This window comes from Hyperolius riggenbachi, chromosome 3 (assembly GCF_040937935.1).
Source record: "Hyperolius riggenbachi isolate aHypRig1 chromosome 3, aHypRig1.pri, whole genome shotgun sequence".
Lineage (NCBI taxonomy): Eukaryota > Metazoa > Chordata > Amphibia > Anura > Hyperoliidae > Hyperolius > Hyperolius riggenbachi.
Genome location: NC_090648.1, coordinates 190,387,370 through 190,403,288, shown reverse-complemented (window position 1 = coordinate 190,403,288; position 15,919 = coordinate 190,387,370).

Below are 15,919 nucleotides of genomic sequence, written 5' to 3'. Positions count from 1 at the left end.
GTTATTGCTGCCAAAAGAGGTTCAACCAGTTAGTAAATCCTAGGATTCACATACTTTTTCCACCTGCACTGAGAATGTTTACATGGTGTATTCAATAAAAACATGGAAACATTTTATTTGTGTGGTATTAGTTTAAGCAGACTGTGACTGTCTATTGGGACTTAGATGAATATCAGATCACAATTTTTGACCAATTGGTGCAGAAATCCATATAATTCTAAAGGGTTCACATACTTTTTACTGCTACTGTAACTCATTCTGAAATCTATTGGAAATCTGTGTGCAGTACACTGGCAGCAACAGCTCCCTATCAGATCAGACTCAATCCGAGAAGGATCGATCTGATGGCCATCTGTCAGTGCACCTTTAGTAAGCAGAAAACTGAACTAATCATGAGGCTAAAATATTATCTATAAATATTGATCATGAGACCATAAGCATCTGAATTCAGGGCAGTGGGTTGAAGGTTTAAGGGTGTGGCTGCTGCTGTTGCTCCTGCTGCTAGTATTAAATCAGACTGGTTAGTATACTGGTTAATCTGCCTTTGACATGGGAGACCAGGGTTTGAATCCTGGCTAGGGTCAGTACCTATTTGGTAAGAAGTCCTTGGGAAAGACTAACACTGCAGGGTGGCCCCTTGAGTGTGCCCTTAGTGGCAGCAGCTCTTGAGTGCTTTACAAGTGTTAGGATTATTATTAGGATTATCCTGCTGTTCAGATTGGAAGGGTGCAGGCACAGGCACTCTAAGAAGAAATGCAACCTGTAGCAGTGGTCGTCTGTTCTGCAGTAAGTGCCCAGTTTTTTGTGCTCCTGAAAAGGCATGGTAAAAGTTATTTATTAGATTTCAGCTAATCAATAAGCCTCTACACAGGAAAAAAAACAGGACTAGGGACTCATACTGCCTACAATAAGGCTTTCATACCCATTGACAGAGGCGTATCTACAGGGGTGCCAGTACCACTTACTAGGGGAGCTTCTCCATAGCATCCCTGGTGTTCTCCATACAGATTTTAGGTTTTATCTGGGGGACATTCTGCTGCCAGGTTAAATCTTTTGTGGGGCCAAGCTGCATGTTATTTGTGAGAGATGTATAGGTGGACCTATTACTTACTCCTACTCCTTTCTTACAAGACATTCTTCACCTGAACTTAAACAATTAAAGCCAGTGGTTACCAATTTAAAAATAAAAAAGTCAGATACTCACCTAAGGAGAGGGAAGGCTCGGTCCTAATGAGCCTTCCCTCTCCTCTCCCGGTGCCCTCGGTGCTGCGCTGGCTCCCCCGTTCGCGTCCGCCGCTGCAGGGACTTCGGAGGTCTTCGGGAGCACTCGGGCTTCCGAAGACGGGCCGCTCCATACTACGTACGTGCGAGTGCGTCATAGAGGGCGCTCGCGCATGCGTAGTATGGAGCGGCCCGTCTTCGGGAGCCCGAGTGCTCCCGAAGGCTTCCGAAAGCTCCTCTCGGCTGCGGAAGTGGCAGTATTTGACCGAACTGGTCGAATACTGCTACGGGGGATCCTGCGCGGGACCGGGCACCGGGAGAGGAGAGGGAAGGCTCATTAGGACCGAGCCTTTCCTCTCCTTAGGTGAGTATCTGACTTTTTGATTTTTAAGTTGGTAAACATTCACTTTAAACCAAGACTAAGTATTTGGAGTTGCACCCCCTTCCTCACGGGTGGATTTTAGTGTTTGCCATAGGCACTGTTTTCCCTAGATATGCCTCTGCCCATTGAATCAGTAACCTAGAACAAGTATACTGATCAGATGTTCTGATGACAAGTAACCACCACATCAACCAAATATGCAAACCAAAAACCTAATAGTGAACAGAAAAATATAATAATAAATTAGCTTTATAAATAGGCAGTACTAAATCGAACCATACAGTAATTAGGCATTGCATATTGCCTTCTGTCATGGGTGTGTCAGTAGTATAATGTGTGTCAGTAGCAGGGTGGATATGCTACATGAACTCAGCTATCCTAAGGAATTCCTGGCCTTTACCAACAAACTACTGATTTATTTATATGTCATAAACCATCATTAATATTCCAACTCAAACCAATCTATGCAGTTGAAAGCACAGTTCATAAACAAGCTATGTCTTGTGGTTAGTATTATCTGGGCAGAATCATACCAGATAAGGAGCAGAGCAGAAAAACAAGCACTAAGGTGTGTATTTGTGATCTGGCAATAATGTCACTCACAAATCTATGTTCCTTCTGCATTCTGAATCTTGGCCAGCAGATGGTGCAGGCACACAACTGTACAGAAAGTATGCAGAGCTAAAGATACCAGACGGGACACTACTTGGATTATAGAAAATACCAGACAGCAGGGTTACTCGCCAGAGATCGTGAATTCGAATTTACCCGTGATCACGGGTAGATCTTCATGATTGCAGAACTCGAATTCGAATTCAAAGAGCGATACTGCTCCCGAATTCGAATTCGAATGTACCCGAATAGTGACTTTTGAAATCGACTTCGGTATCCAGGGGATGACGTCATTGGGCCAATCAGAAGGCCCCCAGCCGAGGCCCGAGCAACCAATCAGAGGAGGGGAGCCTGGTCCTCCCCTCCTCTATATAAGGCGGCGGCCATCTAAGGGAGCGCGTCCTTGCTTGTGACTCTGCGGTACTGAGAGCATCTCCAGTGCTGCTGTGTGTCTTAGCAAGTGCTTTTCAACTGTTTAATACAGCGTTTTACCTCCTAAATACATTCTTAACACCTTTATTGTACTCATTTATAGATAGCTAGTGATTTGATTATAGTTCAGTCAGCTAGTGTAGTGTATATTCTGTATACTGTGCTAGGCTAGTGTTAGGTCTGTGTGCAGGCTAGGCCTGCTAGCCTAGGTAGCCTTAGCCTACTAGCTTAGGTAGGTTAGGGATTATAGTTAGTTGTGTACTAGTACTAGTTTAGTTAATTTGTACTGTTAGTCTGTGAGTTTATTAGCTTCAGTACTGTGTTAGTTACTTTACAGGCAAACATCTGTTGTGATCTGTGACTGTCATCTGCCCGACCCTATTGATTGCATCCGGGTGTGACAGACTTTTATTGTCACTCACTGTCTGTCACACGAGTTAGTTATCGACTACTACACTACTACTAGGGGTTATAGTTAGTTGTTACCTACGTACTAGTTTATTTAATTTGTACTGCTATAGTCTGTGAGTTTATTTAGTGCCGCAGGCTTCACTACTAGTCTACTACTGTGTAATAGTTACTTCACAGGCCACTAGGCCAGGCCAGCATCTGTTGTGATCTGTGACTTTCATCTGCCCGAATCTATTGATTGCGTCCGTGTGTGACAGACTTTTATTGTCACTGTCTGACTGTCACACGAGTTAGTTATCGACTACTACACTACTACTAGTAATTATAGTTAGTTGTTACCTATGTACTAGTTTACTTAATTTGTACTGCTATAGTCTGTGAGTTTATTTAGTGCCGCAGGCTTCACTACTACTGTGTAATAGTTACTTCACAGGCCAGGCAGTTGTGATCTGTTGTGATCTGTGACTGTCATCTGCCCAACCCTATTGATTGTGTACGTGTGTCACAGACTTTTATTTTTCACTGTCTGTCACACGAGTTAGTTATCGACTACTGTAGACTACACTACTGTTAGTACTACTACTATTAAATAAAAAATAAAAAAAACTTTTTTTTGCCACTCACCACCAGTCACCACCAACCCAGACTCTTTATTAAAGTTGACATCCTTTCCCACCCTTTATATATATATATATATTTTTTGTTTTTCTTATTGTGTTTGTATATTATTGCACAATGACTGGCAGAGGTAGAGGGCGAGGCACCACCAGGAGAGGCAGCGCCATTGCTGCAGCCACTAGCAGCACCAGCAGGTCTGTGACTGGTCCACCGCCAGCCACTGACCGCAGAGTTGTGGAGGAGGGAGCAGAGGCGCAGCAGCAGCGCGTTGCGCCCATCTTTGAGACGGGTCGTCGCCCCCGGCCCATTGCGGAGAGTCAGGCACAAGCTGTCGTGGAAATGATGGCGGAGCAGCAAGCCACCATTTCCAGCCAGACCTCCAGCACCAGCAAGACCAGTGCCACCAGTGCCACCACCAGCACTCCGGTTCACAGCAGACCTCCACCACCACTTGAGGTCACGTCGACCCCAGTGACCAGCCTGCCCTCACTGAGCTCGCTCTTCACCCCAGGGACCGCGAGCGTTTTGAGGGATGTTGTGGAACAGTTTGAGGAGGAGATGATGGGGGCATGCAAGGAGGAGGAGGAGGAGTATGAGGTGGAGGAGTTTGTTGTTGGCGCACAACAACCAAAATTTCATGGCGAGGAGGAGGGGCCTGATGTAGGGGATGTTGGAGCAGCAGAGTTCGTTGAGGGCTCAGAGGAGATGTTTGGGGATGATGATGATGAGGTGGGGGACCGTCCCTATGTGCCACCACCACAGTTGGGTGAAGGAGGCGTCTCTGGCACAATGGCACGGCAGCAGCATGGCGGCCAGCACAGGGCGTGGAAGGCAGGAGCCACAGCCTGCAGCTTCAGCCACTACCACCACCCACACCAAAGCTCCTCCAAGCAAAGGGGAAAAATACAGCCCTCCAAAGGCCAAAAAACTCCCCATCCCTCAAGCTTAAAGGGCAAGTTGAAATCCCCAGTCTGGCGGTACTTCACTGTGTGCATTGACGACAAGACCCGTGCCATTTGCCACAGTTGCGGTGCCAGCCTGAGCACAGGTTGCAATCTGAATAAGTTGGGTACCTCGTGCATGCAGACCCACTTGGAGACCAAACATTTTCAGGACTACAGTGAGTTTCTGAAGCTGAAGGACAGTGGCGCAGGCAGTGGTCAGAGCCAGACAGCCACTGCACAGACTTCAGCAGCATCAGCAGCAGCAACATCCCACCCTCCTGCTCATCCAGCATCAGCAGCAGGAGCACAGAAAGTCATTGCTCCCCCCCCCCCCCCCCGGCAGCTAGTCCTCAGTGGCCTCATCTGCTCCCTCCACAGTGGCCTCCTCATCCTCTCGTGCAAGAGAACACCGCCAGACCCTGCTCAGCGAGTCCTTTCCCGTTGTGACCAAGGTTCTGCCTCCCACCAACAGGCGCATCAGGGTGCTGAACAGGTTGCTTGCCCGGGCCATGTGCTCCCAGCTCCTGCCATACTCCTTTGTGCCGGAGGGGAGTGACATGAGAACGCTCCTACAGTACGGGATCCCGGAGTGGCAAATACCAAGCCGCCACTACTTCTCCTGCACTGCGATCCCAGCACTGCACCGCTTTGCTATGGCGAACGTGGGCTGCTCGCTCGATCACGCCGTAAGCGGATCTACATCACCATGAATTCATGGAGCAGACGTTTTGGGACAGACCGCTACCTGTCCTTCACGGCCCATTGGGTCAGCCTGGAGGAATGCGCCAATGAAGAAGCAGCAGGTCCATCCTTGGGCGCATCAGTGGCACCAGTTGTCCACTATGTTGTGCCACCACATGGGGTCAGGGGAGAAGCAGCAGCTCCCGCCGCCAAACGACCCCGCCTCAACAGTAGCGTTAAAGGCCGCCATTGCCAAGCGCTGCTGGAGATGAGAAGCATGGGGAAGAACAGTTTGACGGCAGCCAATGTGCTCCGCTACCTGAGGGAGCAGGAGAAGAAGTGCCTGACCCCCAGAGGCCTCAGAGTCGGATTGGTGGTGTCCGACAATGCGGCCAACCTGCCGGCTGCCATCAACAGGGGACACTTGACCCACGTCCCCTGCTTGGCCCACATTCTGAACCTGGTGGTGCAGAAGTTCCTGCGCACCTACCAGGGGATGGACAATCTGTTGGAAGCGGCTCAGAAAATTTTGCGCAGTTTCCGCCGCTCAGCTGCTGCTGCAGCAAACCTGACATGCAGCAGCGCGAGGGCCTGCCATGACACCGCCTTGTCATCGATGTGCCAACTCACTGGAATTTCACCCTGGCGATGTTGGAGCAGCTGGTTGAGCAGAAGAGGGCTGTCAACCGCCACATCATTGAGGGCACTCTCGCCGGCACCACCAAACTCCAGCTCCTCTCCAACACACAGTGGGAGCAGATGCAGCAGGTCTGCTTGGTGTTGGCTCCCTTCCTGCAGGGAACCAACCTGGTCAGCGAGGAATAGAGATGTAGCAAACGGTTCACCGGCGAACGGTTCACCAGCGAACTTTAAGGGTTTGCGTTCGCCTGGACCAAGCGAACTTTTGCGGAAGTTCGATTCGCCCCATAATGCACTATGAGGGTCAACTTTGACCCTCTGTATCACAGTCAGCAGGCACATTGTAGCCATTCAGGCTACACTAAGCCCTGGAGCCCCACCCCCCCCTTATATAAGGCAGGCTGCAGCGGCCATTAGCCTCACTCGTGTGCCTGCTAGAGACAGACTAGGGACAGCTGCTGCAGACTTGTTCTTCTAGGGACAGATTAGTTAGGTTCTTGGCTGCTTAGCTTGCTCCTGGCTGCTTATTATTGCTTTTATAGCACCCCTCAACAGCTCTTTTCAGAGCTCATCCTGTACTTTTTTTTTTTTCTGTGTCAAACTGACACTTTTGTTGCATGCACAGCCTTGCTAATTGATAGTGTGTGTGCCACTGCCAGCAGCCCAGCACATTCAGTGACTACCTGTGTGCGTGACAGGGAGCTGCACATTGTACTACCCAGTACTGCATATACCCAGTACCTGTTGTGTTTACTTAACCCACCTCGTCATCACTGCATATACCTAGCTTTGTGTTGAGTGAACCCAGCTCACTGCATTTAACTACCTGTTGTGTTCTGTGAACCCACCTCACTGCATATACCTAGCTGTTGTGTTGAGTGAACCCACCTCACTGCATATAACTACCTTTAATGTTCAGTGAACCCACCTCACTGCATCTAACTACCTGTTGTGTTGAGTGAACCCAGCTCACTGCATCTAACTACCTGTTGTGTTCAGTGAACCCACCTCACTGCATATACCTATCTGTTGTGTTGAGTGAGCCCACCTCACTGCATATAACTACCTTTACTGTTGAGTGAACCTAGCTCACTGCATCTAACTACCTGTTGTGTTGAGTGAACCCACCTCACTGCATCTAAGTACCTTTACTGTTCAGTGAACCCACCTCACTGCATCTAAGTACCTTTACTGTTCAGTGAACCCAGCTCACTGCATCTAACTACCTGTAGTGTTGAGTGAACCCACCTCACTGCATATAACTACCTTTACTGTTCAGTGAACCCACCTCACTGCATATAACTACCTGTTGTGTTGAGTGAACCCAGCTCACTGCATATACCTAGCATCCCCCGGAGATGGACAAAGTGGATAAACCAGGTAGAGGAAGAGGTAGAGGCAGACCCAGACCCAGAGGAAGGCCACCAGGCACTGCCAGGTCTGTGAGAGGTGGTGTCGCTGTGATTTCGTGCGGACCTGTCCCAAAATACAGTGCTCAGAAGAAGGCACGTGCCATCACTTCCCAAGATCAGAACGTGCTTGACTATTTAACACAGAACACCTCATCTCCCGCAGCCACCAGTGCTACAACAAGCACCACATCCGCTGCATTTGACACTTTGCAGGAGTTATTTGGTGGTGGTGCTGAAATCACTGATTCCCAGCCACTACTGCAACAACAAGAAGAAGGCGCAGGTACACCACCTCATACGTCTGAGTTAGGTGGCGATAGTATGAACGTAACGTGTGAGGAGGGGGATGATGAACCACCTGAAGTTGGTGCAGTTGAGGAGGTGTCTGAGGAAAGCAAAGCTGGGCAGGAGGATTATGATGACGATTATACGGATGCCACGTATGTTCCCGGTAGAGGAGATGATAAGGGGGACAGTTCAGAGGGGGAGTCAGAGAGGAGTAGAAGGAGACAACTCCATGATAGAAGCAGAGGGAGCTCGTCCTCAGAAACAGCTGGGGGCAGTGTCCGGCGCCATGTATCACCAGCTATGGACAGCCAGCCAACATGCCCTTCAACGTCAGCTGCTGATGCCACCGTAGCGTCATCACCCCAGGGGGGCTCAGTGGTTTGGAAATTTTTTAACATGTGTGTCTCAGATCGGAGCAAATCCATCTGTTCTCTCTGCCAGCAAAAATTGAGCCGTGGAAAGGCCAACTCTCACGTAGGGACAAGTGCCTTACGAAGGCACCTGGAGAGAAGGCACAAACAGCTATGGCACGAACACCTGAGGAAAAACAGCACACAAAAGACAAGCCACCCTCCTTCTCCTCTTTCTACTTCAGGTGCATCGTCTTCATCCACTTTCTCCCTTGCACCTTCACAGCCACACTCCTCCACACCGCCTCTTCCCTTCAGCGGTTCCTTCTCCTCTGCCCACAGCAGTACCCAGCTGTCCGTGAAGGAAGTATTTGAGCGTAAGAAGCAAATGTCTGCCAGTCACCCTCTTGCCCGGTGTCTGACAGCTGGCATGGCGGAACTATCAGCTCGCCAGCTATTACCATACAAGCTGGTGGAGTCGGAGGCTTTCCGTAAGTTTGTGGCCATTGGTACACCGCAGTGGAAGATACCAGGCCGCAATTATTTTTCACAAAAGGCCATACCTAAACTGTACCGTGCAGTTGAGAGGCAAGTGGTGTCATCTATTGCGAAGAGTGTTGGGTCAAGGGTCCACCTGACCACGGATGCCTGGTCTGCCAAGCACGGGCAGGGCCACTACATTACATACACAGCCCATTGGGTCAACCTGGTGACCGATGGCAGCAAGTAGGGAGTACGTGGCTGCGCAGCGGACCGACTTGTCACACCTCCACGGCTTGCAGGCAGGCCTCCAGCCACCTCCTCTCCACCTGCTACCACCTCTTCGCTGTCATCATCTTCCTCCTCCTTGGCTGGTGCCGCGATCTCCTCTCCAGCTACACAGCCCCAGCACCCCAGGGCCTATGCTGCATGCCAGGTACGACGGTGTAACGCAGTGTTAGACATGTCTTGCCTGAAAGCGGAGAGTCACACTGGAGCAGCTCTCCTGGCTGCTCTTAACAAACAGGTGGAGCAATGGCTGACCCCGCACAAGCTTGAGATCGGCAACGTGGTGTGTGACAACGGCAGCAATCTCATTTCTGCGTTGAATTTGGGAAAGCTGACACACATACCCTGCATGGCACATGTGCTGAATCTGGTCGTGCAAAGATTTGTGTCCAAGTACCCAGGCTTAGAGGACGTCCTGAAGCAGGCCAGGAAGTTGTGTGGGCATTTCAGGCGCTCTTACAAGGCCATGGCATGCTTTGCGGACATTCAGCGTAGAAACAACTTGCCGGTGAGACGCCTGATTTGCGATATCCCGACTCGCTGGAATTCCACCCTGCTGATGTTCTCTCGCCTGCTAGACCAGGAGAGAGCCGTCACCCAGTACCTGTATAATTACAGTACAAGGACACAATCTGGGAGGATGGGGATGTTGTGGCCCAACAACTGGACACTGATGTGAAATGCATGCAGGGTCATGGAGCCCTTTGAGGAGGTGACCAAACTGGTGAGTCGCGCTGAGGGCACCATCAGCGACTTGATCCCCTACGCCTACTTCCTGGAGCGTGCCGTGCGTAGAGTGTTGGATACAGCTGTGGAGGAGCGTGAACGAGAACAGTTACGACAGCAGGAGTCATGGGAGCGATTTACATCCGAACCCAATGTTTCCACAACACCTGTGGCAGCACAGAGGGGGGAGGAGGGGGAGGAGGAAGAAGAGGAGTCGTGTGGGGAAGGAGAGGAGTCAGACTCTGATGATGGTGATGAGGAAGGTGTTTCTGTGGAGGAGGAAGAGCCGGCGGAAGAAGAACAACCGCGGCAGCCGTCACAGGGGGCTTCTGCTGCTCCACGTTCCCGTGGTATTGTTCGTGGCTGGGGGGAGGAAGAGGAGTTGCGTCCCGTCACTGAGGAAGAGCAAGAGGAGATGGAGAGTACGTCTGCATCCAGCTTTGTGCAGATGTCCTCTTTCATGTTGTCTAGCCTGTTGAGGGCCCCCCTATCAAAAAACTCAAGGCGAATGACCTGTACGGTGGCCACGCTACTAGACCCTCGGTACAGGCACAAAGTGGCGGACCTGTTACCAACTCAACAGAAGGCGGAAAGGATGCAGCACTTGCAGAACAAGCTGTCGATGATGCTTTACAATGCGTTTAAGGGTGATGTGGCTGCACAACGTAATCAAGGTACCACTGGCAGTAACCCTCCTCCTCCCAAGTCCACGCAGGCAAGGACAGGACGCTCCAGCGATCTCATGGTGATGTCAGACATGCGGACATTCTTTAGTCCAACTCCTCACCATAGTCCTTCCGGATCCACCCTCCACCAATGCCTGGACCGGCAGGTAGCCGAATACCTGGCCTTGAGTGTGGATGCAGACACTGCGAAAAGCGACGATGAACCTCGTTAGTATAGTGGTGAGTATCCCCGCCTGTCACGCGGGAGACCGGGGTTCAAGTCCCTGACGGGAAGGTCTTTATTTTATGGGCAGCATGGTGGCTTAGTGGTTAGCTCTCTAGCCTTGCAGCGCTGGGTCCCTGGTTCGAATCCCAGCCAGGGCACTATCTGCAAAGAGTTTGTATGTTCTCTCCATGTCTGCGTGGCTTTCCTCCAGCTCGTGGCTTATAAGCAGCCTGCAGGCTTTATAAAGCAGCAGAGGACTGTTTGGGAGTGAGTATTTCCCTCTTTGTGTGTTTGGTAAGTTTCAGAGCAGTTGGGGACAGGCTCTTGGGGGTGGCAGCTCCAGGGCTTGACTGCGCTCACATATGGTGTTACATGCTGGTTCTGGGGCCCCGGGCAGTGAGAGTTCCCGGGGCCCCAGGCTGGCTTGTGCACCATTGTTTTTAATTTTATTGTAGATTCCCATGCAGTTCAGTTAGGAGGGGGGCAGATGAGAGGGAATATCCTGCACGCTGGTGCCCCCTGCTGGTCATATAGCCATTGTCTATATGCAACTGAAGCCCTCTCCAACGATTGGCTGACCTGCTCAGCTTTTGCTTGATTAATCACTGCAGACTAGGTGTAACATGTGTGTGCACTTCTTATTGGCTTATAAGCAGCCTGCAGGCTTTATAAAGCAGCAGAGGACTGTTTGGGAGTGAGTATTTCCCTCTTTGTGTGTTTGGTAAGTGTTCAGTACCTGACTTTTATCAAAATGAATGAGGAATGGATCCCGGAGGGCTACTGCACGACCGAAGACTAAGTCAGTCCCCACACACAGCATCTCTGCCTGCAGGCCGCTTGCCTTCTCCGCCACCACCAACAGGGTCCAGGACTCTAGGAGGATTCCTGAATTTTTAAGGTCGCTGCTAGCAGCGGCCGCTACACTAATTTTTCTGGTGCGTGTACATGCCTGCCTAATTTTTAGGGCTGCACTGCGGGCGGCTGCAACAAATAAACAAAAGGCATGTACATGTGCCCATCCCCCTTCGTGATCATTACCTTGCCGCGGTGAAGGGGCTTGCGTATCACAATGAAGCAATGACCGCCGACTATTTGAGTGTCTCGTGTGGGGGTGGCACACAAAAGATAATAAGGTCGTTGCTTCATTGTGGTCAGACCAAAATTGATCAGCTGGACAGTCACTGTTGTTCTATCATTGAGCTACCACAGCCCGGCGACCATATGGGCTTGAAAAACGCCACGGCCTACACTCTGGCCACGGTGCGCACCAGTCCAGCACGGCCGTCACTACGCAAACAGCTGTTTGCGGTGCGTTACACAGTGAGTTTGGTGTGTCAGTGTGAAGCAGAACTCTAATTACACTCCCTGATTGATGTATACCCATGCAAGATGTTTGAAAGCACTTTAGGCCTGCAATTTAGCATTCAATGTGATTTCTGCCCCTAAAACGCTGCTTTGCGTCAAATCCAGATTTTCCCCCGGGACTTTTGGCATGTATCCCACTCCGTCATGCCCCCCTCCAGGTGTTAGATCCCTTGAAACATCTTTTCCATCACTTTTGTGGCCAGCATAATTTTTCAAAGTTCGCATCCCCATTGAAGTCTATTGCGGTTCGCGAACTTTTCGGTGAACCGAACCTTCCGCGAAAATCGGAGGTTCGCGACATCTCTAGCGAGTAACGGGCATCCCTCTGCCAGTGGGTGCCCATTGTTTGTCTTCTGGACAGGACCCTGGGTGATCTGCTGGATGTGGGAGAGGAGGCCCTGATCCAGCTGGAACAGCAGCCACCTGCGCAGTCCACTTCTGTGCAGGATTTTGAGTTGTTGGAGGAGGAGGAGTTGGAGGTCCTGGTTGTTGCTGTGGAGAGGGAACAGCGGAGCTGCAGTGGTGTGAGGGTGGAGAGAGAAGGCAGAGGCTCAGGGGCCAGAGGAGGAGGACAGTGAACTTGAGGCCACTCACCCTGATGTCTCTGCTGGACGGAACACCCTGTTCCCCATGGCAGCGCACATGCTGCGGTGCCTGCGCACAGACCCCAGGGTGAAGCAGATGCAAGCTCGGGAAGACGCCTGCATCAGCATGATCCTGGACCCACGGCTGAAGGGGAAGGTGGGTCAGTTCCTGCCTGCTAGAGACACTAAGCAGCGAACAAGGGAGTTGCAGCAGATCCTTGTTCAGCGATTGGAGGAAGCCTTCCCCCAGCCTTCCACCCCCTCTGTACCTGTCCAGACAGCACAGCAGCCGGTGCCTGCAGCCAGCAACAGCAGCAGCATCAGGCGCCCAGGAGACCTGCTGTCCTTGACAAAGGCACTCTACATGATGGTAGAGCAGCCGAGAGAGGAGGTGCGTGCAGCAGAATCCTCCTCTCAAAGTCACAGCCAGCACCTGACCCAGATGGTGGCCGACCACATGGGGTCCTTCAGTGGGCTTGACACCAGCGAGGAGCCTGTGGACCCCTTGGAGTACTGGGTCGAGCACTTGCAGATCTGGAGTGAGCTGGCGCAGTACACCCTGGATGTCCTGTCTTGCCTCCCTTCCAGCGTGCTGTCCGAGAGGTGCTTCAGTGTGACCGGTGGCGTGGTCACGGAGAAGCGCTCTCGTCTGTCCCCAGAGTCCGTGGACAGACTCACATTTTTGAAGATCAACCAGGCCTGGATTTAAGGCACATTCCAAGCACCTGTTGTCGGTGAGAGGAGGACATGAGGTGCCTGGGAATTATTTTTTCACAACATCAGCCTTCAGTCCCCTGCTAATTTGGCCTGTTTTTTCTGTAGGTGCTGTGGTACCACCGCTAGGTACCATGGTCAGTTACATTGCCTGCTGCCACACGTCTCTCCTTCTCCTCCTCCTCCTCCTGCTGCTGTATTTAACCACCTGCTGTCTGTGTTCCCACCGCCAGGGTCCACAGAATTATGCACTGCTGCCATGCGCCACTAGCTATTACGCCACTACAATAGCTAGTTAGCTACATTTTGTTTTTTAAAAAAATATATTTCTGAGGTGTCTGGGTTGCAAACTGTGCTGTCCCAGTTGTGCATTGGACACAATGTGGGCTTCACGACTGCTGTCCGGAACCTCCTGCTGTGTTGCTGTGTATGGTGTTTATTATTACAGCCGTGGTACCAATGCTAGGTGCCATGGCCCATTACATTGCCTGCTGACACACGTCACTCCTCCTCCTCCTGCTGCTGCTGTATTTTACCTCCTGCTGTATGGTGTTTATTATTACGGCCGTGGTACCAACGCTAGGTGCCATGGCCCGTTACATTGCCTGCTGCCACGCGTCCCTCCTCCTCCTGCTTCTGCATTTAACCTCCTGCTGTCTGTGTTCCTGCCGCCAAGGTCCACAGAATTATACACTGCTGCCATGCGCCACTAGCTATTATGCCACAAATTTAGCTATGCTGTTGAAGAAATTTTTTTTTTACAACAGTTGAGTTCTGTAAGGGAAAGAACATTAAGTTGGGTACAAGAGGAAGAATATGAACACAAAAAAAAGATGGTGGTGAAGAAGAAGAAGAAGAACCAGGTGAAGAAGAAGAAGAATAACCAGGTGAAGAAGAAGAAGAAGAACCAGGGGAAGAAGAAGAACCAGGGGAAGAAGAAGAACCAGGTGAAGAAGAAGAAGAAGAACCAGGTAAAGAAAAAGAAGAAGAAGAACCAGGGGAAGGAGAAGAAGAACCAGGTGAAAAAGAAGAAGAACCAGGTGAAAAAGAAGAAGAACCAGGTGAAGAAGAAGAACCAGGTGAAGAAGAAGAAGAAGAACCAGAAAAAGAACCAGATGATGAAGAAGAAGAACCAGATTATGATGAAGAAGAAGAACCAGATGATGATGAAGAAGAAGAAGAAGAAGACGAAGAAGAACCAGGTGAAGAAGAAGATGAAAAACCAAGTGAGGATGAACCAGAAGTAGAAGAAGAACCAAGTGAAGAAGAAGAACCAGGTGCCAGTGAAGAAGAAGATGATGAAGATGATGGTGATGAAAGAAGATGGTAAAGCAGAAAAAGAAGACGGTGAAGAAAAAGATGGAGAGAAGAAAAAGAAGAAGTTGAAGAAGAATAAACAAGTAATGCAGAAAAAAGTTTTCCATCAATTTTTTTTTAAATTACACCTATTTAATTGTGATTTCCCTTTAAAAAAAAATAGCTTTAAGCCTTTAAGGCCATCCGAATTCATGATCACGACTATTACCCGAATTCAATTACTGATCACGACTCAAATTCGAATTGAATTCTATGGTCATGATCACAGCCGAATCCGAATTTGACCCGGACCCGAATTCAAAAGTACTCGAATCGAATTTGGGTACATTCGAGCATAACTGCCAGACAGGCACTTGGATTATAGAAATCGAGCAGGAGCCAGCAATTCCTACAATACCGTCAACAATGACAGTGCTAAGGTATTTGATTTTTATTATTTTCATTATTATGATTATTATTAATCATTTATAAAACTATAACATTTTCCTCAACACTAGCTTACAGAGTACATAATTATATCACTAACTGTCCCTCAGAGAAGCTTACTATCTAATCCCTACCATACTCATGGATTAATGTTTCTATAGTAGTCTTAAATCTGGTGCTAACGCAAGTCTCACTGTTCTCAGCCTGTCGGGGCCCCCTCCCCCTCCGACACATGGCACAATGCCACTCTCCATAACATGGGTAAGAGCTCAGTGGCCCTCTCCAATATATGCAGAAGAGTTCAACAACCCCTCCAGCACACAGGAAAGACCTCAGTACCTCGTCTAATACTGTACATGAGGAAGACCTCAGTGACCTCCCTGCAAAACAGGGTGAAGAGGTCTATAATTACCTCGGACACTTATGGAGGAGCTTGACACTTCCCCCAGCACATCATGGCTTGATGTTCCCTCCCCCCCCCCATCCTAATATTTGGAGATAAGCTTAAAGGAATACTGTAGGGGGGGTTGGGGGAAAATTAGTTTAACTTACCCGGGACTTCTAATGGTCCCCTGCAGACATCCTGTGTCCACGCAGCCACTCACTGATGCTTCGGCCCCGCCTCCAGTTCACTTCTGGAATTTCAGACTTTAAAGTCTGAAAACCACTGTGCCTGCATTGCCGTGTCCTCACTCCCGCTGATGTCACCGGGAGCATACTGCGCAGGCATAGACCATACTGGGCCTGCGAAGTGCTCTCCTGGTGACATCAGTGGAAGTGAGGACCCAGCAACGCAGGCGCAGTGGTTTTCAGACTTTAAAGTCTGAAATTCCAGAGGTGAACTGGAGGCGGGGCCGGAGCATCGGTGAGTGGCTGCATGGGCACAGGATGTCTGTGGGGGACCATTAGAAGCCCCGGGTGAGTTCAACTCATTTTTCCCTGACCCCTTACAGTATCCCTTTAATGCCCCCTTTAAATTCACTGGCAAAACTCAATGACCCCTCCTATACATGGCAAGGAGCATAATGTGACCCTTCAGTAAATGGGGAAGTGCTCAATATTTCATCCAATACACTGGAAAGAGCTCTCAGTGACTTACCTACAGTACATGGACAACAGATTGACGCCCCCTCCAATA